The sequence below is a fragment of the Lichenostomus cassidix genome, chromosome 5 (genome assembly GCF_008360975.1).
Source record: "Lichenostomus cassidix isolate B80296 chromosome 5, HeHo_3.0, whole genome shotgun sequence".
Classification (NCBI taxonomy): domain Eukaryota; kingdom Metazoa; phylum Chordata; class Aves; order Passeriformes; family Meliphagidae; genus Lichenostomus; species Lichenostomus cassidix.
The window spans coordinates 28,012,893-28,034,445 of record NC_139486.1 but is presented as its reverse complement, the minus strand read 5'-3'; the positions used below and the strand labels follow the sequence as shown (position 1 = coordinate 28,034,445).

Below are 21,553 nucleotides of genomic sequence, written 5' to 3'. Positions count from 1 at the left end.
TGTTTTAACAATATCATCCAAGAGGACGAAAAAAATTACTGAAATGTTTGTTAGATGAAAGGCATTCTTATAAAAGAAAATATATTAATTTGAATACTGTTACTTAGGCAACATCAGAGATTCAGCATAGCTTATCACCTACTAAGAAGGAAAATGGCTCCAGGTACATGTAAATCTAGTTAATGAAATTTCTTTATATTCTTGGAAAGCAACCAACTAATCTCAGACCACGTGGTCAGGCTCTGTCTTGTTTTTGCACCTAACTACTCAGTTTCACATCTGGTAGAGTTGAAAAAAAAAGAAAAAAAAGAGGTCTAGCTGGGTTGTTCTCCCTCTTCATAAATAAAAGTAAAGTTAGGCATTCCTTAACTGTTTCACCTGTGATTTGGATTTCATTTCTCTTTTCAGAGAACAGACTTGTGGGGATGATGACTTTAAAATCCCTTCCCTATGTTGATATTTATAAACCACAGAGGGTGGAGGTTAAGCTCTGGCCCTGTTTTCAAAGGCTTCTCTCATCAGCCAAGGTCAGGAGCTGAGCTCCTGAGGGACCTTGGGTTCATAGTTTTATTACCAATGAGTAATGCCTTGAAACTACATCCAGCTCTGCTGCACTTCAGAAGTTTATGTGGTGCTGTTTTCAGTATCTTGATTAAAACTTAGTAGTAAACATAAAGTAACTCTCTTGTCACTATATATTTTCAAGTTTTACTATTTTTTCACCACTCTTCTTTATGAGCAGAGTAATAAATGCACCTATATAGGTTTTTCCCTGACATTTTATGCTTCTGAGTCCATGAATAAAATCTGCTCTAGAAATGCTAAAACAATGTCTCAGGCAGTTAAATAAGCAGAATGACCTTATTAAAGAGATGTTTTTCAATATTTAGAATTAAGACATATATTTTAGATAAAAGATGCAATCTACCAGTTTTTTAGTTCGCAGTCTTTTTTTTTCTTTTTTCTTTTTTCCTTTTTTCTTTTTTAATTCAGTGAAAGACAATCCAGAATTGCTCACCTCCACCTGCAAATAAATGTGGAATGGAACAGCCTGGGTATATTTACCCTCACAGAACATAATTAAGATTGCAGTTACACACAGATTTATTTAAGATTACCCCTATTCTTGGCATTTTCTTAAAGATTTGTGGAACTCTTAGCTTTTCCCCTTCCCTTTTTTTTTCTCCTGTAGTGTAACATGATGATCAAGTTCAGTGTCTAATGAGGCAGCCATTCTGAACACGTAGAGACAAAGAAGTGGTTTCCCTGGCAACGAGGACCATGCCAGAGCTCTCAGAACAGTTATTTCCCCTGTATTCAGGTTCCTTTTCTGTTCAGGCTGCTTATTAGTGTGAGTTCACAGGTAATACCTGGCAAGTTTTTCAGAGATTACAGCTCCTAAATATACATAGCAAAATACAGCTAAGGCTATGATTTATGAGTAAACTGAAAAGAGGTGAGCTGACATATATTTCTTCAGTTTTATATCTTTTAATAGAAGCTTAAAACAATGGTGACTATAAGATTATTACATATGTCTAAGGCCATTAAATATACTGCCTGTATCTCTTTTGACCTTCACTGGTCTCAGCAAAATTTGTGTGAGTTCACTGAATTCTGAGCCATATTTCTGCTGTTAGTAAAACAAGCACTGATCGAGGTTTTAGATCTAAAACATGCATGAATTTAAGCACATATGTGCTTATCTATTTAGATGTGATGATCTATTTAGAGCTATATGTAATAAAACTTGAGTTTAAATCTCAGTTTAAATGTGGAGAAAAATTACAGTAATAAAGTATCCAAATATTAGACATTTTTTACTATTTAAAAGTAAAATGGAATTACGATGAAATTAAGTTCTTTAATTAGTTCAAATCTTTACTTGCATCTGAAATCTACAAGCTTTTTATGATAAAGACTTCTGAAATCAGATTAAGAGATGAGCTCTTCCAAGGCCTAACAAATTCTTGGGAGAACTGAGAAGATTGCTACACCACCCAGCCCTAACCTTGGTCAGTACCCTGAAATTTTTCATACAGTGATCCAACTCAGCTGAGAGTTTTGATCTGGAAAGTGTTCTCAAATTGCACCTGCTCACACACATTAAACATATGGTTGCAATTTCCACTTCATGTAGAACAGAAGCATTAATTTCATGTCCAAGGTATCCACTGGAGATATGGAATGTAATAGTCCAAGTTGGAAGTGACCTACAAAGATCAGCTAGTCCAACTGATAGATACATCTCTTTAATTCCATCTTCATCAAGAGAGAATTCAAACTAACCAGCTTTCTTTCCTTCTTTCTCCCTTTCTCTCTGCCCTTTTCCTTCCTTCCTCCCTTCTGTCCTTTTGCCCTGGAAACACAGCCTGGTGACTACACCACGGTAGGAAGGAATGGACAGCAACTGTATGAATATTTTGAGGCAATAGAAAGGATTGTTTCTGGACAAGTATTGCAACCAGCCAATCTTTACTGCAGTCATAGTTTCATCTGTCAGTAGATGAACTTTTAAATCATTAATCCAGCTCACTTAAATATATATATATATATATCTCCATATATATGTATAGATAGATATATATCCTGAGCACTTTAAAGTTCTCCAAGTGAAAATTCAAGCATTAGGATCCCAAGAGGACAAAACCTCCCTACAGCTTTGAGTAAAGAACCTAAAAGGCAGAATTTTAATAACTCTCTCTTCATTATTCACTGTTGATGATCTGTAGAAAGCCACATAGTGTCTATGCATACTGAGTGGAGTCCTGCATACTTAGGGAGAACCCTAGGCAGGCTCTTCCACTGGGATCTAAAACAGATGGCAACTAACTCCCCATGTTTGTGAGACAGGAAGGTTTTCTGATTGTCCCGGAACAATTAGGAGCCTTAAAGCAAGTTCTGCAAAGTTCCTTGTATCTGCTTGTCATGCATTAACCAATTCACCTGTCTCAAGTTCACCTGCAGTTGAAAGCCTGGGAAGATATTGCTTGGCTCTTCTTTACATCTCATCTCATATTCAATTCCATTGTTACACGTAAAGTCAGGTTAGTTGCAAAATAATGAGAAACTAAGGAAAAAATATAAAAACAAGAAATAGGAGTAAAAATAAATTAAAAAGTGGAATCTTGCTTTGAAATTGTAAGGAAGATATTCTCTTTTTTTTCTCCTGTGAAGATTGCAAAGGAAACTCATTTCAGCTTTGTAAGACCACAACGATTGCTTCAGACACAAAATGAATCAAGCCTCTTGTTGGATTATGTGGGTGGTATTTCCACTCATCCCTAGTGGGATAATTCACAGCCTGCAGCTGTGGCATGAAAACTTAAATATTTTTCTCTTTCTATCTGGCTTTAAAAGGACCGACCTGCATTCATTTGCTGTTTTAAAGAAAAAGGAAAAAAATTGAAGGCCCATTAAAGATTAGTAGTGTGAAACAGAGCAGTCATAAAACAAAACTGCATAAACAAAGAAGGAATTAATTTGCATCTTTTTAAGCAGCTATAGTCTAGTATTTGAAAATGAAAGAGAAGATATGTACTTGCCCAGGTGTATAAATAATAAGATAATGGTTGTAAACAACCCCTTTTGTATTGTTAAGAATCATAACTCTTTACTTACCTGCTTTTAAGGAATTAAGTTTTCTTTTCATACAGCACTGTTTTTTAGTATTATTATTGCCTATTAAGACAAATTTCTTGGTTTCTTTGTGTGTAATTCAACCAAATTAGATAATATATAAACTTGCTATTCTTTATAATTCAAAACACTTTGCAAATTCCCAGATGAGCTTCCCTTCCAAGTACAGTTTTATTAGTCTAGGAATATCTTCTCCCAGGGAAAAAACCAAACCAAACCAAACCAACTAAAATCCAGAAAAAAAAACCAAAAAAACCCAAAAAAAAAAAAAAACCCACAAACAAAAAAACCCCAAGTAAACCTTGAATTCAATGTTTCTTTGCTTGCTAATACAACATAAAATTGATCTTCCATGTCATGTTTCTTAGAAGCTGCTCTAAAGTTTTTCCATACCCTGCAAATTATTTTCTTTCCTTAATGGCTTGTTGTACTGTTTGCCAGTACAATGACTAGGAAATCACTATTAACACTTAAGCTAATTAAGGTTTTCAGAAAACATTGGTTACGTTGTTCTCATTAACAGACTTTAAAAAAATACTATTCAGATATATGAAAAAGAAGATTGCTTTTAAGTCTCAAGAAATGAATGTAAGTGTTCATATTCTGGTACATTAACAGTTTGTTCCAGTACATTGATATTTTATGTGGAAATCCTACTCTGCAATTAATATGCCTGATGCAAATTGAAAATCCCACAATCCATCCTTCTCTGTTTTAGTAAGAACACATTTTTATTGAGAAGCTACAGGATACCAGAACTATTTTTTAAAGCTGAGTGCCCATTACCTTAAATCTGCATATAATATGGTTTGCTTTCAAAGTAGGTAATATATAACTGAATTTATCATGCTACACATGAAAATATAACAAATAACCATAATAAAATAATAATAATTAGTGCAGTGTGTTTCACCTCCACAAAGACAATTACATCTTTTAGACTTAGTAAATAAAAATAGCTTAAATTTAAACATGAAATGATAAAGAAAAATCTGACTGTTCTAGATAACATGAGATATCTGCAATATCTGAATGGTCCCTTATATTAAAATTGAAAATAGTATGGTCATAATTATATTTTGGGGAATTTCCAAAATAAACTGAAAGGCAAAATTATATTTTTATACATATAATGTCAGTTATTCACTCTGTGAATGTAAATAAAATATGTCAATACCACTTACTATCTCCTGGAGACATTTTCAGTTAAGGTGATAGTCAATGGTTGATTGATACTGAGATAATCTTTCCTGGTCAGATGTGGATCATATATAACAAAGGAGATGGGTTCTCCTGCATTAACCCTGATTGGATGCCAGGCGCCCAAAAAGTCACTCGGTCACTGCCCTCTTCTGTGGACAGGGGGAGAGGAAACATAAGGAAAGCCTCACAGGATGAGCTGAGGACAGAAAGGATCACTCACCAATTACTGCCACAGGTGAAACAGTATCTGTAGGGAAATTAGTTTGATTCACTGCAAATTAAAGCAGGGAAAAACATTGAGAAATGAAAACAAATCTTAAAAAACACTTCTGCCCCACCCCTCCCTTCTTTCCAGGCTCAACTTTCTTCCTAAGTTCTCTGCTTCCTTCTCAACAGCAGTGCAGGGGCATGGGGAATGATGTTGTGGTCAGTTCAACACACACGGTCACTCCTTTCTCCTCAGAAGGACTCCTTCATGAAATTTTCCAACAGGAGTCCTTGCAATAGGCAGCAATTCTTCACAAACTGTTCCAGCGTGGGTTCCTTCCACAGGATGCCGTCCTTCAGGAACAAGATATTTTAGTTATTGCTGAGCAGGATTTACACAAAGCCAATGCCTTCTCTGCTTTTCAGAGCACCAGGCTGGAGAGGAGGTTGGGGGTGCATGAGAGGCTGGGAGGAGACACAGCAGGGACAGGTGACCCTAACTGACCAAAGGGATATTCCAGACCTTTTGACATCATGCTCCATATATGATGTGAGGGGAAGAAGGAGGAAGGGAGATGGAGATGTTTGGAGTGATGGTGTTTGTGTTCCCAAGTCGCTGTTACACATGATGGGGCCTTGCTCTCCTGGAGATGGCTGAATACCTGCTGGCACATGGGAAGCACTGAATTAATTTCTTGCTCTGCTTTTGCTTTCACTATTAAATTGTCTCTGACTCAATGCAGCTTTTTGAGTTTTCCAGCTTTTACCCTTCCAATTCTCTCCCTGATCCTGCAGGTGGGGGAGTGAGCTAGTGGCTTCTTGGTGCTTGCTTGCTGCCTGGAGTTAAACCACGAAAATCAATCAAAATAGACATCACAAGAACAAAACCATCTTGAGGAAATAATGAATGGGAAGTGAAGTTAAAGGCTTTGAAGGATGCTGTTGCAGTTACCAAGCAGGAAACTCTAAAATTCTGCCTAAGTTGTCAAATATCATAACTTTTTAAGAAAACACTTTGAAATTCAAAATAATGACTTTTATAGAAATTAGTTTCTTATTCTGTGGGAGTTGTCATCACATCCAGATGTATGTGTGAATGTAGATGTATGTATGGAGATGGTTCATTACAACCCATTCCCACACTTCAAACTATGTAGACATGTAAGAATATTGTCTTAATAGCTAATGCCAATCTAAAACAAATTTTCCCTTTTCTCTGATTGCGACTTACTCCTGCTGCTCATCTAGCAATACTTTTCTGTGATTTGTCCTGGCAAATAAGTCTACTGGAAAATATCATCATGCTGAGCATACAATAGAAATGTTCAACTCCAACATCCTCATGACTGAGCAATATCGAACAGCTACAACTTTACCCTTGACTTAGTTTAAATTTAGGAAAATTTAAATAAAGTTGGGAAAGTATTTTATGTTTTAGGTTCTTTATTCCCCTCCTCTGAATGACTTGATGAACATCCTTTTAGGTGCTGTAATTGTAGGGTGCTATAATTTGATGTAGCATAGAATGCCACCATTGCTTACTATTCAGCAGCTACTGCAAACCCCTGAGAAACACCACGACGCCCGTGGTGGGCAGAGCAGCTGGGGAAAGGAAGTGATCTGCACACTGTAAGGCAGACAGCCACATACTGGTGGCTGAACATCCACTCTGGTGGCAGCAGTGGACATGACACTTGACAGAATGGCATTAATTACATTCTTCACACTTAATCACAAAATATGAGCCTTAAAATTAGCAGTACTGAAAGCAAAAATGAGAACAAAATTTGTAAAAGTTGTATATTATTTTAAATGAGATTTTTATATACTAAGTGGTTTCTTTTGCATTTTACTTGCAATTATACATATACAGACTACTTTTCTTTCAGCTTTTCTTCTCCACTCTTCTTCCCCTACCAGGTTGCTGATTTTTGTTCTCTCCTTTTTTCTTTTTTTTTTGAAAAGTCCTTCACTCTATCACAGTACTTGTTCCACTTTGTTCCTCTTTCACCATCACACTTCAAAGACTTCCAGGAGTCAGACAAAGTTCTTTCAACAAGGTAGCACTTTCCTTCACAGAAAGACAAAATTCTTCTCTGTATAAGGCAGAGGCAGTAGGAGCAGTCTAGGTACCCTTACAAACCCTTTTTTTTTTTTAATTTAACATATCCTATGCCCATTACTGTTGGGAAAGTATGAGGGTGAGCAGTGAGCTACTGATGTTAAGAGAAATCACATGATTTATTTATTCTTCCCACATCACAGAGGGACTCTCAGTCCCAGACTGGAATAGAATCCAGATCTATCTACCTTTTGAAAGTTTTTATATCAATGTTCCCCAATTAAACACTTTGCTTTAGGATAAAGAAAATGTCTTCCTTTAGGAAATAACTTCTCATATTTCTCATAATGACTTCTTTTAATAATTCAATATTTTTAAAATGCCATATAACTTCAGATGGCTTTTGCAGAGAGGAACTTGAAATTTTTATTCACCTGCGTAGAGAAAGCTGTCTTAGACTCTCTGACACTTGAATTTATTTGATTTTTTTTTTTTTTAATTCTGGAATTTGAGTACTTAGTTACACTATTTTTCTTTTTGCATTTTTACCATATATGTAGATTCTGATATCTACAAAAATTAGTAAAAGACAGGACATGATGCCACATATTTCATTTCAATTGTTCAGTAACGATATGAAAAGATGTTGTGACGCACAAATGATAATGAAAACTGTCTCAGAGCCAAGCCATGGAAAACTCTGATGTTTTCTGCTTTATGTTGTGGCTTTAAAATCTTACAAAGCTACTGATGTATAGTTCCTGAGGACATTTGATTCACCTAATGGGCTGAATATGTTTTATTTGTAAAAAGACATCAATAATAATCAGTTTTATTTTGCTTGTGTGATTGCTGGGTTTTTCTATTTCATGACATGCTATATGTTTTTACATACTTAGATAAAGCTAGTAAAGTACATGATAGTTCTGAACATATACACCTTGAAAAGTCAAACCTGTAGTGACACTCCCAGTAGGAAATTGCAATTGCAGCATACAGTAAAAAGGCTTTACAGATGGTGTGTGTTCCAATAAATAAATGTTTATGATTGGGTTTGGGCAGCAAGGTTTTGTTTGAGGGGAGTGGGCCACAGTGGTGGCTTCTGTGAGGAGGAACCCATGACAGAGCAGGTCAGGTGGATGTCCCAAGGAGGCTGTGGCCAAGGGGGAAGCAGGGTCCTGGCAGGAGCCCACCCTGGAGCAGGGGAAGAGTGTGAGGAGTCCTTACCCTGAGGAGGAGGAGCAATAGGGACATGGTGTGATCGACCAACTGCGTGCCTCATTCTCCACCTCTGCTGTGCCAGTGGTAGGCAGCATGTAGAGAAGATGGGGAGTGTAGATGAGCCTGGGGAGAAGGGAAGGGTGAGGGCAAGGGTTTTTGAGACTTGATTTTATTTCTCATTGTCCTACTCTGATTTTATTGTCAGTAATTGAAACTAATTTGCCCAAGTTTATCTATTTTGCCTGTAACCTTAACTGTGTGAGTGATCTCTTCCTGTCCTTGCCTCAACCCTCAAGCCTTTGGTTTTATATTTTCTACTCTGTACAGCTGAGGAGTGGAGTGACAGTGCAGCTTTTTTAGGTGGCAGGTGTCCAGCCAGGATCAACTCACCACAAAATTATAGCTGTCATTATTAGGGTATTTTAGGGACTGGTAGGATATTTGTGATTTAAAAGAAAAAAAAAAGCTATTCCAAGTGAAGTATAAATACTACTAATCTGAATCATGACGTATTAGAGACATTCTCACAGACTTCCAGTAGGTAAATGTTAGTTTCTGCAGTCTTTCTGACAACTCACATTTTCTCTTCCCTTTAAATTAATTTTACAGCAGATTACAATGCCTAAAAGCTCCCTGGGGACTCGAGCTAACTGAAAACAGAGAGCTGCTGAAGCACTGTATGCAAGGTGAATACTTTTCATTAGTGATACAAACATCTCAGAGACCCTTCCAAATAATTTCAGTTAGTGTTATGTGTTCTTTATCTTGAAGAATAGTTCAAACCACACTTAAACCCAAACACTCTTTAAAGTAGAGCAAAATCTACTACTGAGCCAAACTGATTTTTGACAATTAGCTTCACCTTTAAGTTTCATATGTTTGCAAATGGATTGCCTCTGTTGGCCAAAGTGTTCTTATGTTTCTTATCTGAACTAATTAAACTACTGCAATATTTTCCCTGTAATGTTTAATATTTTTACTCTGCTTCTTTTGGCTTCTTTGTGAGTTTTTTGGCCAGGCTTTTAAAGAGTTTCTGTTGTTTTCTCTATAGGGAAGTCCCTCCCAATTCTCCTCACATTGTTCAGTCTCCCACAGGTGATAAATAAATGGATTAGGACTGTGAAAGTTTCATTGGACCAGAATAAACAAGTCCTCTGATCAAACAAAACTGAGAGGCGATAACCGCTCAGGCATTTTCTGGAATCTGGGATTCTAGTAAGTGCTGACCAGCTCTGAGGTACAGACTCATTTAATGTGCTGAAAGGCTTTACAAAGGATAAGGTTATTTTTTCAGCTATTTTTTCATACAACCGTCCCCTTGACAACTAGGAGACTCTCTTTTATGTGGATTAAGTCTGTGCCAGCTGCTGTTTTTTCTCAGATTCCCATTAAGTAAACATTGCCTTATTAACAAGACCATATTACTCACAATTGTGAAAAAAAGGAAAGTCAAAAATATTGTTATGTGGTTTATTATGATTGCATATTGATGATCTCAAATCCTTATTGACCCTGATTTTATAGAGTTTTGTATGTTTGCTTGCTACTAGCATGGTAATTTCAATGAATGGAGAAAGATAAAGCCACATACTGATACAGCCTCTTTTTTTTTTAATTTATTTACATTAAGCATGGAGTAAACACACTTTATAATTCACAGACAGCTAAGCCAAAGTCATCAATAAGGGTGAACAAATCCATGTTTTGAAGTCTAGCTCTGTCTGATACTCTAAGGTGGATATGCGCAAGATCATTATGTATTCTTCACCACAGGTCAGTTGCTTAGCTACCAGAGAAGTAGAGAACTACTAATTGAAAGTATTCAGTATTTCTGGCAGCATCTGTTGCAGGACACTGCTCTAGGAAACAGTCAGATATAAATGTAGCAGGAGGAAGAATGAAAGAAAAATCCACAAAATATCATCTTGCTGAAAATGACAAATGTCTCTCTTCAGTATTGTAACATGTGAATTATCATCAGTGAAATGATATTGATTCGGATGACCAGCAAATGCTCCTGTGATGAATTTCATTGTAGAATTAGTTGTTCCAAACAAATTTATATACTGTAGTTATATTTTAGACGCAATTGTTGTTGCATATAGTGGAGTAATTTATTTCTATAGCACCATCACATTTCCAAGTGATTAATTACAGTCAGGGACCTCTAGTTAATAGTAGAATCACTAAAAATAAAAATAAAAAAAAAGTAAAATCAAGATCTGGCAAGAATATTATCTTCTCATGAGATCCCTAATTGCTAAAACTTGCATTTTGTTCACATGAAACCTGAAACTTTGTCGTGCAACAAGCACTCCTTTGTTTTAGCTCAGAGGAGAATTTGACAATACATTATTAACTTTTCACAGTATTCTCTGGTGTAGGTGGGTGGTTTTTTTATCTTATTGTTTTTCTTTTGCATTCAGTTTTATAACTTCTTTTTCTGCCACTATTAATGTCTGGGGAAAAAAAAAAGTTAAAGCCGTCCTGTTGGGATAAATGAGAAGCTATCTTTACTCTATTGTCCTCCTATCAGACTTTTCTAATGAGACATTTTCACCATTTACCTTCCAGCTGTCAGATTGGAAAAAATAAATTTAGATTAGAATTATATTCTACCGAAGTCTTTGCACATAAAGCATCAGGAAACCATGCCTTGGAACAAGATCCAGCAGTTTTATTGAGAAACTTCAGTTAAATTTCTTCCATAGAGAAGTATCTCACAGGTAACTTCAAGTGAATTCAATAAATCTGTATTTCTATAGTTAGATAGATAGTTTTTAAAGTTAGGGTTGCTAATGATGATGATGCTAATGATGATCATAAAGATGGCTCTGTTTATGTATCATTTTGTAGATCTGACAAACTGGTAAGTGAATGAAAGATGAAAGTTTATTGAATCAATCTGGTTTCCAGAGACTTTAAAACAAAAGACAAATTTTCATACTTTCTGGTCTTATTTAAAATACATTGTACCAAGATTATCTGCTCACATAACAGGATTTCATGTTCTCTTACCCGAGAGGAGATTTAGAACTTGAGTAAATAGCATAGATTTAACTGACAGACTGCCCATTTTTACCTTTTATTAATGGATAAAATGCGACAATTGCAGGGCTCCAGTACTATAACTTGCAATTTAGTAAATCCTTTTTTTTCTAAATTTTGTTGTGAACCTGACAAAAAACACCACCCGGATTTTTTCTTAAATTGTACAGTTTTCCACCTCAGAGTATGTCTAGAACTGTCCCTTGGATACGTTTATAAAAATATCCCTAAACCAAATCACCAGGGAAAGTAGCAAGTGCAGCTTATTGCAAGCAACTTCACCTGACACAATTGCATGTTCTCGATAAGACATCCAGTTTAATATTCATATATTTATGGTTGGATCACCTTGCGGTCAGGAAAAGGTCAACAAGGCAGATGACACAGCCCTTCATAGAAGTAGTACATGATTCTCAGGGAACACAGCAAAACATCATCCAAAATGCATAGTTATGTTTAATATACCAAGACTGCCTTAACTATGACCTAGGAATTCAACCAAAATTTCAATTTCCTCAGAAAAATTAATCTTTCTCCCCTTGTAAAACAGTAATAGTTCTAAAAACACTAAGGCATCACTCACTAGTCTCAGCTAAACTCTGACATCGCAAAGCCTAGGGAATACTGACAATGTCACAGCTTCCTTGCCATCCCATGGGCCTTTCCAGAGATTATTCTGCTGTAGTTAAGCTCTGCACTTCTCTTGGTTTTCCTTTCTATAACTCTCACTTTCAAAACTAAATTTTCTGTTACATGGAGAAAGTAGCTTTAACTTCCTTTAACTTCCTTTAACTATAATTTAACATAATTTTAAGAGAGCAGTTTCTTAGTGCTTACTTACCTGCTGTGCTTAAAACACGACACTGACTAGTGCTTTTCATCCCTTCTTATCTTTCTGGAATGCCCTGAAATCCATATAGACTACCCAGGGCTCAATGAATCTTAGGTCCCTTCTTAGGTATTCCCATAAGATGTAAATAATAAAGCTGCTAACATAGAAGACTAAAGTGTTTCAGTAAAAGCTATTTTAAGTTTGGGAAATAAGTAAGTGGTGATTGCAGGAAAAAATACTTTTCCTCCAAGTAGACATTAAGCAGAATTTAAACAAAAACTAATAAAGTTGCACCTTTGAAATCACAGGGTATAGATAATTTACGAACAATAATCGGAAAAGGCTCTGCTAATGCAGTCTCTGCACCATTAATAATCAGTTTCAATAACTCCAAAGATCCCAAAAGACTGGTAAGAAACTGCCATTGTACATCTGGTTTAATAAAGTAAAACCAATGGCCCAAATAACTATATATTTTTCAGTCTGACCATTTTCATAGATTAAAATGGATAAATACTGATGGACATTCAATAGAGACATTTTAAAAAAGCTAAAGTAATTAATGATGATTAAATCTTTGCATGATTGGAGTTAAAGTATGGATGGCACCGGGCAAGGGAGGTTACTGAATATAATGTCTGTATATGACACTAGAATATTGTGTCTTCTGCATTGCCCAATTAAATTCATACATTAACAAATCTGAAGGGAAAAAAAGCCCAATCAAACAAACAAATGCCCCACAGCTAATAGAACTCAGTTGGTAAGGTACCACATGGGTGAAAAAAAATTGGCTGTTAGGTGGAAAAATATAATAATAAAGTGTCCAAACCTTGCTTGGGGAATTTAGACATTTGAATAAGAAATAAATCATACATTTTAAAGCTAGGCAAACTCCCTGCCATGGGCTGAGACATCTTTTACTCAGGTCACTTTTTTGATCATGTTGCTCAGAGCTGTAAGGTGGTTGAACACTGGAACAGGTTGTGCGGGGAGGCTGTAGAGTCTCAGTCCTTGGAGAAAATCAAAGCCCAACTGGACACATTCCTGAGCAATCTGCTTTAGGTCATCTTGCTGTGAGCAGTGGGATTGGGCAAGATGACCTCTGGAGGGAAAGCCTGAGCAGAAAAATTGTGTTCAGAAAAACAGCTGACTGAGATTTCCAGTATTGTGTGCTTCTTCTCCCAGCACCTAATTTCCTCTTCAGTTATATATCAATGGCTTTGGCTTAAAGAATTATACAGCATTGTCCTGTTAAACTGGTGGGTTATATAAAGGAGTGTTTTCCCACTCATTTTCTGATTCTAAGCTAGTTTTTGAAAATGTCATTCCTGGATAAGTACTTCCTATCCAAAAAAAATCAATATTTGTTTATACCCAAGTTTATGCATCTCTTTTATGGCATGTGCAGAAACCGGGTGCTCGGGCTGAGCTTGCAATGATAAGTCAAGCATACTGCTTTCTGAAATTTATTGTTATTATGTTGCTTTTGACTTGCTGATGTAGTTTCTAAATATGCAGGCTGAATTGGCCTACAGAGTCTCACTGATAGCAGTGGTTGGAGTTGTCAGCTGCAGTAATAATCATCGTTCTGGAGATCATAGTAAGCACTTCCCATCTTTTCCTCGTGTCTGCTTTTCATACTAAGAGGAAGAAGCAAGTTGGAATAGCCTACATTAAGAACAGTACTACAACAATCTGTTACAAGTTATCAATTAATCTGTTAATCTGTCATCTCCCCTGTCACATTCCTATAGAATCCTGGAAAACTGGAAAAGAGAAAGCATCCTCAGACTTTTCTTGGTATTTCATTCTCATGGTGAAGCCATAACCAACTCTCTCAATTTCTAGTGCAAATATATCTCTTGATAATACAGTCAATAAGACATGCATAAGCAATTTAGTCACTAGAATGAACAAAAAGAAAAAATATATTTTATTTGAGTACAGTGAATTCTCATATTACTTATTCCAGTCATACTGGGTTATTTCATATTGTTTCATTCCTGATACTTTCACAGTGTTTTTCTGACATCATGCTGGGAGTCTTTACTGCTCCTTTTTACATCCTCCATTCCAAAATACAAATGCACTCTGCCTCCTTTAATCCAGTAGATACCTTGATAATCAAATCCTAATAACGTTCCTTTTACCTCCATTCCCTCACCTCCTCAACCTGTTTTCCAGACCACTCTACTTTAAACTGTCTGTCCTTTGGAATTCATAAGCTGAAATAAGGGAGGTGCTTTGCTAACCTGTGGGTGCAACTCCAGTAAGGTTTTGAAACAGTAGAATTATGGAAGTAGAAATCCAGAAAGGCAATAATAATCTAAATTCCTACCTATATTCTTTATTATAAGTTACCCAGGATGCCATCTTATTGAATTGTGAGTTACATTCCAGTGTGTATTCTCTAGTTCAAAAATATAAGAAGTGCTCATTTTCTTATCCATATAGATTCAGCTTATGCTCAATTTGTATGCAAAGCAAATAATTTGCTCATACTTGTAAAGGATATGCATTATCAGAACACAACACCTGCAGGACAAAGGAGAGGTTAATTTCATTGTTGCTATGAAGCAAAGGAGATCATTATAGAGCCTGCAGTAACCAAGCTCTGTGAAATAGCTGCATTAGTCATTAACTTTCCAGCACTAAATTTCATATCAGACTCAATTAACTACTACATAGCTTTTAATGACAATATTTTTCAGATGCAGCTTTTGTTTACTAATAAGATTTCCCATCACAACCAACTTTGCCTTTACTTTGGTGGCATTAATATTCAAGTCTTGTGTTTCTCTGAAGAAAATGGAGCAATGAAAATCACATTTGCTGAAAGTACTCCTTGAATTATTCTTCTAAATTTTAAAGCATTTAAGTTGTATTTTTGCAGTAAATGACAATAAGTGTGTAGGAGAATGTCATCTCTGCATTATATCCACAGAACAAAACGGAGTTGTTTATAGAACTTCCATATATTTGACCAGAACATTTCTTCTTGTCTTGTCTGAATATTTTGCAAGATTGTTGAGCTCATAGATGGAGATCCCTAAGTTTATGCAATTTTAATACCAAAGTACAGTTTGATATTGATTACTTCTCAAAGCTAAAACAGTTTTAATTTGGAGTGTGGCCTCAGGAGTGAAAGGCCATTAAATAGCCTACTGATTCATGAAGACAATTTCAAAATATACAGTAGGTAAAATAATATGAGATTGTGTATTTGCATGTTTAATTTGTTGCTGCTAAAGAGCATTATTAAAGATCTTCCTCTTTGATATAAGGTTCTTCTCTTTAATACGCCAGTTCTACTTTTTAGGACTGGCAATAACATATTCACCTTGAGCCCTGTCCTCATCCTAAGCAAGTGTGCAACAAAAAGTTCTCTGAAGGTTTCTGTGTTTCCTTCTATCTTTCCCACATATCCTGTAAGATTGTTAGATCTAAAAGTAGAAATGAGTTAGCTTCTTTCTTCTTCCTCCAAAAGAATGTATGGAATCATACACAGATTGTGTGCACACGTGTAGTAAAAAAAATCCATTCCGTTCAGAATATCTCACCTAGCTTTTCTCTTCTTTCAGTAGAATTGATGATCATAATTCAACTGAAAGCTTCTCACTAACAAGAAGATGCAAGATCCTAAGAAGAAATCATAAACCTATTTGAGCATGACAGGATAAGTTTGATGGTAGGTAAATATTGCAAAGGATATTCTTGACTCTTTGATCCTTTACATCATGAAATGGATAATTGACTACTGCAGAAGTTAAATGCAAATGGGAAAAGTATGTTTACCAGAAAGAGGCTGCCATTATAGACTTTAATTTTAATATTTTTAGAAGTATAAATTGTGTTCCCTTACTATTTTTTAAATGATAGGGTCATTGAAAAATCTAGATTATCTCGTCCAATCTGGTTTGCAGGGCCTCTGATAATGTTTTCTGGTCAAGTCAAGCCTTGAATATTTCCAGTGCAGGAAAATCTACCACTTCTGTGGGGAACCCATTTCAACACTGACTTATTCTCTTGATAAATAATTTTACTAAAAGGGTGCATTGCTGACTCATGTTCAGCTCATGGTCCACTGGGACCCCCAAGTGCTTTCCAGTAGAACTACAGGACAGTCACACCTCATGATATTTGGCTACTTGGGATTATTTTGTCTCATTTGAATAATTTCATGTGGTCAACTCTCAAGGGATGAATGAAACACTGTCATCTGGAAGATTAATAAATTTTTTGGTTTGCCTTTTTTGCTACTAAAAGGTTCTAAATTGCATGCTGATAGAATTTGAAAACTATGGAAAGGATTAAACAGCAACATAGCAGAGCCACAAGAGTAAGAATTTAAAAAGATTTTTTATGTTTTCTCTTATGCTAGATTATTAACAAAATAAAAATCCTGGAATTTAGATATAATTTTGCTTATATTGAATTCTTCTCTGGAATGAAATGCTGTCCAACATTTGGGATTGTCTGAGAAACAATCTGCTTTAAAATGAAAAAAACAACCCTATGCCCCATCTCAAGTCTAGTATTACAAGGACATAAGGCTTTGGTGATATCACTGTTCTTTTTATAGTGTTGTCCTGAGGTAAATTTTATTTTCTGTGTTGGTAGTGACTTTAATATTGCTTGTTGGGAATTAATCTGTAACATGGATATTTACAGTAGCTTAAAGCAGGATATAAAAGAAAGAGTACAACATACAAAGGATATACAATATGCAGGATATCACTTCATGGTTTCTTGTGACTGTGAGGGATTAACTCAGTGACTCTAAGGTGTATAATTCATATGCATTAGATGCCAAAGCAGTTCTAAAATGAGTATTAATCTATGTCAGCATTCAAAATGTCTCTCGTCACAAGTGTGAACTCTTTGAGATTTCAGAAATAATAAAAATTTGATCATCTTTATTGTTCTCATAGATTTAAATTTTAGTTATTATATGAATTTCAGCACCTCAAGTTGTTCCTCTTTATTTGGTGTGAACTTGACTCACACTAATTTTCATTCCCTTCTTCAATTTTGCATAGGAAAAGCTTTCATCCTAAGAATTACTTATGTTGCGTTAGGGTATATTATATATTGTTGCGGCCCAAGCAGCTGAGATAGAGCTCAGTGCCCTTGAGAATGTGGAGGATTGGGATGAAATGGGAGAAGTGCCAGAAGAAAGTGAAGAAGAAATGGATTATCCCAGCAACCTCCCAGAAAAGTATTACAGATAGTATGGACCGTTATCTCTCCCCAACCACTCGACGCCTGCATATCTCAGTGTTAGACATTGGTAAATTTAGACTGTAAATTACTTGTATTCACTTTTCTATTTGTTCTGAAAACTTGTAAACCCACCCAGTTATGTACCCTTATAACCTGTTGCAGAGCCTTTGTTCTGGGCTCTTCAGATGTCTCTCCAAACTCTCCTATCCCCTATGTAACCCCCAATAAAGCTGAAGAGACCTCATCTCGTCCCCTCGCCTGAGTCGACTTCCAGAAGCCCAAATTCATCTCCTGTGTTGCTCAAAACAGCCCTTCTCCCCACTGAATGAACTTTCCTGTGGCATTTAAAGCACTTCTGGTTATGACTTCAGAAGTAGCCGCCGCAATATATATATTTTTTTAATTATTGAATAAATAATAATTCTTCTTCTGTTGGCATTTCAGCCACAGATATTCAAATAGGGTTGCATGTAAAAAATTACTCTGAATAATTGTGAGAATGGCAAGCTGTTTACAGAAATTATAAATTAAAGGGTTGTTGACATGATCTCACAGAAGCTCCACTCCAATTTCACACAGATGTCTGCAAGCATCACCATCAGAAAATTTACCTGTCTGCCAGCTGAATGGAAGATGACTGTTGGAGCATTCCAAAGGACCACACTGCTGCAGTGGAAATAGCTGAACAGCAGGTGGAATACAGCAGGTTAAGAATAACAACAAAAAGGGAAAAAATATAGCTAAGAGAAGAGATTGGAGAAGACAAGGAACCATGAAAGCACAACCATATTACTTAGAAAGAAGGAACATTCCCTCATATCAATATAGCACTTTATTTATTAACCATGGACCAGATAGAAATTTGTAGAAAAGGAGAACCAAAACTGAGGTTTTCCACCCCCAAAATTAAGATATCCCAAAAAGTAATAATTAAAATATTTTTCATAATAGTTTTCAAAATTAGTGTTTTATTTAAACCAACCTGGTGGCTCAATTTATGGTCAAAATGAATTTACAAGTGGGAATTTAAAAAATATGAACATTTTTCAGGCTGTAGTTCACACTGAAAAAGTTCAGGATGTTAAGCTGACCACCAGAGTAAGAAAAAGCTACAACTCTTTCCAGATAATTTCATCTAGCATGGTTACTCTCCCCAAAGCTTACAGCTAAGGTCACACAAATTGAGCAAATTCTATCCATGGAAAAGTCAACTAGTCAAAGCAAGAAGAAAAAGAACTTCATGGACACAGGGTCTTTGCACTAATTTCTACTTTATATTATCTTAATTAATTACAGTTTTTTTCTTTGTTAAAAATAAAATATTTTCCTAATCCTGTTAGCAGGTACATCAAAAATAGGTTTATATAAATTACTCTCTACATTAGCTGAGAGGTACTTGGAAAGCAAGGTTTCAGTAATACTTCAGCTGTTCTAATCAGCAAACATCAGTGTTTTCATGCCTGGACTCCAAACTTGTATTTTCATAAATTTTATCCAAAAGATCAGAAAGTTCACAAAGTTAAGAAGAATGTCTGAAATGAACACAATAAGCCAACAGTGGCCTGTTGTCTTTACTTTTTAAAGGTAAAACCTTAAAATTGCACCTATTTAAAGCAAAAAGAAGTATCTATTTCTTGTATTTTGCTTTACAATACTAGAAAAGAGCAACTTTAGCTGTTACTGCCCCTATTGTTGCACCTAAAAATAGTCGTTTTGTATCCTTACAATAGAACAACAGAAGTGAAAGCTCACCATTGCTTTCAAAATTCCTTTCCCTATGCTATTACCATGTTTGTCTTCAGCCCTGAGAGCTGCATTCCATTTTATGTACCTTGTAATTTATAGTCATACCATCTGAGCTTCTCATTTCAAAACCAATCAGCTCCCTATTCATTCACCTGCTCCTGGGTTTTGAAATAGTCACTATGCACTTATCTGTTCTGTATTGTTTTAGATCCTTTTCTATTTTCTGCTGGTTTTGCCCTTTTGAATTTTGTATAGGAATAGGCAAAATTTGTTTTAAACATACATGTCATTTTGTCCTTTTTTTCAAATGTATTCATCTTCAATTTCTCAAGACTTCTGTGACTTCCAAGTATTCTGCTAGACTAATCTAGTAAAGTAGGGAATTCACAAGTCTGCTTTTGCACCACTAAAGAGTATTCAGTATATCAATAAACAGCATAGAAACAGTAATCCACCAGGTTGCATTCAAAACCAAAGAGATCCTTTCTCCTAATTTCAGCATTCAGATCAGTTTACAAACCTAAAAGCACACATTACTTTTGTTGCTACTCCTTTGGACAAAGAAACCAGGCAGTTAGGAGAATTAAAATCTATATTAGACATTTGTTTTCTTTTTCATCTTATAATATCAGCCACTGATGAACAGGATTTATAGAATCCTTTTATAAATGAGCTTAAAGGTCAACGTTACACTAAGAAAGGATCATGCAATATTCAGAAAGGAACTGATTCAGGGTTGACTGATTGTTGTCTTACTTTCTGGTCCATGAGAAGCCATGCAAATACTAAATTCTGAAGGCATAAGCCTGAATATTTGCCTTCACAGCTTTTAAAGAAATTTTAAGTATTCTTTTTTTTGAAAGAAAATTAAAACATGGTATATCAGGCTGGCAGAGGCATTACATAGATTTATTTTTTAATTATAAATTTAAAAACCCCCAAATTCTCACCTCCTTATTATATTTGATCAGCCTTAACTGCTGCCTTAACTACTGGCTGAAATATTATACTTAAAAAGCTTGACCTGCCCAGAGGAGCCTTATAGTTATATTCCTACCCTAACTAGTAGAAAAAGACTTGAAAATGTCTCATGAGTTTACTCTCCTAGTAGTGAATATTTACAAAATATCTCATGTTTCCAGAAAGATCTTGTACTTTTATGCCTGCTTAATTAGCATTCGTTGTGAAAAAGCATGGTCCCAACAGCCAGTGTAATAGGCTTGTCTTCTGTTAGTCCATATCTTGGTTTCTACACAGTGGCCAGACATTGAAACAATTGAAGCAATTTGATTAGTATTGCCCTTTTCAGAATCTAGTTTTCCACTGATTTAACTGTTTAACTCCTAATCTCTCCAGTGGTAAAAACCTCCTAATAATGTCTCATCTGTATTGACTCAGGCATGTCATAGATATATAAGTTCCAGAGTTCAGAAACCCTTTTTTTTCCCAGTAACTATGCTGATACATGATGTAGCAGGCTCTGGGGGGGGATACAGAAGCCGGCTCCCCCTGGAATGAGGTCCCTGGGCTGCTTATCTCCACCGGATTCAGGGCAGGCAGCCCCCGGGGTCTGCTCGGTGTGGCGTGAGTCTCGTATTCACAGAAATTCAGCGGGAAATAAAGCGGGATGAAGGAACCACCTGGACTCATCTCTGTTCTGCCAGGGAGGTTTATTTGGGGTAAGGGGAGAGGGTTACAGGGGAGGAGAAGGGGAAAGGAAGGCAGCGAGGTTCAGGGGCTGCCAGCTCAGAGATGAGGACCTCGAGCAGATGCAGACATCAGCTTATAAAGGGAAGGAAGGGGGTGGGATTTTCTCCCCTGGAGCCATTCCCAGGGAGTCTGAAGGGAAGATTGGCAAAGGGTGCACACCAATGGGTTTCAGGTACAGCAGGATGCATATTTCAAAATGAACCAATAGCATACAGAGCGGGGGAACAAAGGAGAGCCACATGGAAATCTGAAAATCACATTACTACAGATACAAATGCATATCTGAAGGCCTACACAAACATTAGAGTATGTCCTGAAATAATGTCTTAAAATCCTCCACATTAATATCAATAAATATGAGGAAAACACTTTAAAGTGAGGAAATTGGGAAGAATTCTCAGTCTTATTACAGAAATGTTCCTACAGATGGACCTGGGCAAATTTGAAAACTACTGAACAGAAATGGAAAACCGAAGAGAAGCAGTGACACATTTCACTTGTTGAAAAAACAGTTCATGATGGGTGAGCACACCTCTTTTCAAAAATAATCATTTTAAAGATTGAAAAGTAAAAATACACAGAGAAAAACTGAATAGCAGCATCTGCAATCAGGGCTCTTAATGGAAGGTCCTGCCTTCTGCTTCCTTCAGGCAACAGTA

The 21,553-nt window shown here is 36.1% G+C and overlaps 1 long non-coding RNA gene across 3 annotated transcripts; it reads left to right on the top strand.

Moving 5' to 3' along the window:
- The first annotated feature begins 6,950 nt into the window (after window positions 1–6,950).
- LOC146436229 (uncharacterized) lies at window positions 6,951–18,956 on the top strand. 3 transcript variants are annotated; one of them, XR_014852891.1, is made up of 4 exons: window positions 6,951–6,969; window positions 15,797–15,907; window positions 16,139–16,554; window positions 18,018–18,956. It is a non-coding gene; the product is annotated as an uncharacterized LOC146436229 (long non-coding RNA). The 3 variants fall into 3 exon arrangements; XR_014852890.1 differs by lacking the exon at window positions 18,018–18,956 and having other exon boundaries at window positions 15,800–15,907; window positions 16,139–16,987; XR_014852889.1 differs by lacking the exon at window positions 18,018–18,956 and having other exon boundaries at window positions 16,139–16,987.
- Window positions 18,957–21,553: the final 2,597 nt, after the last annotated feature.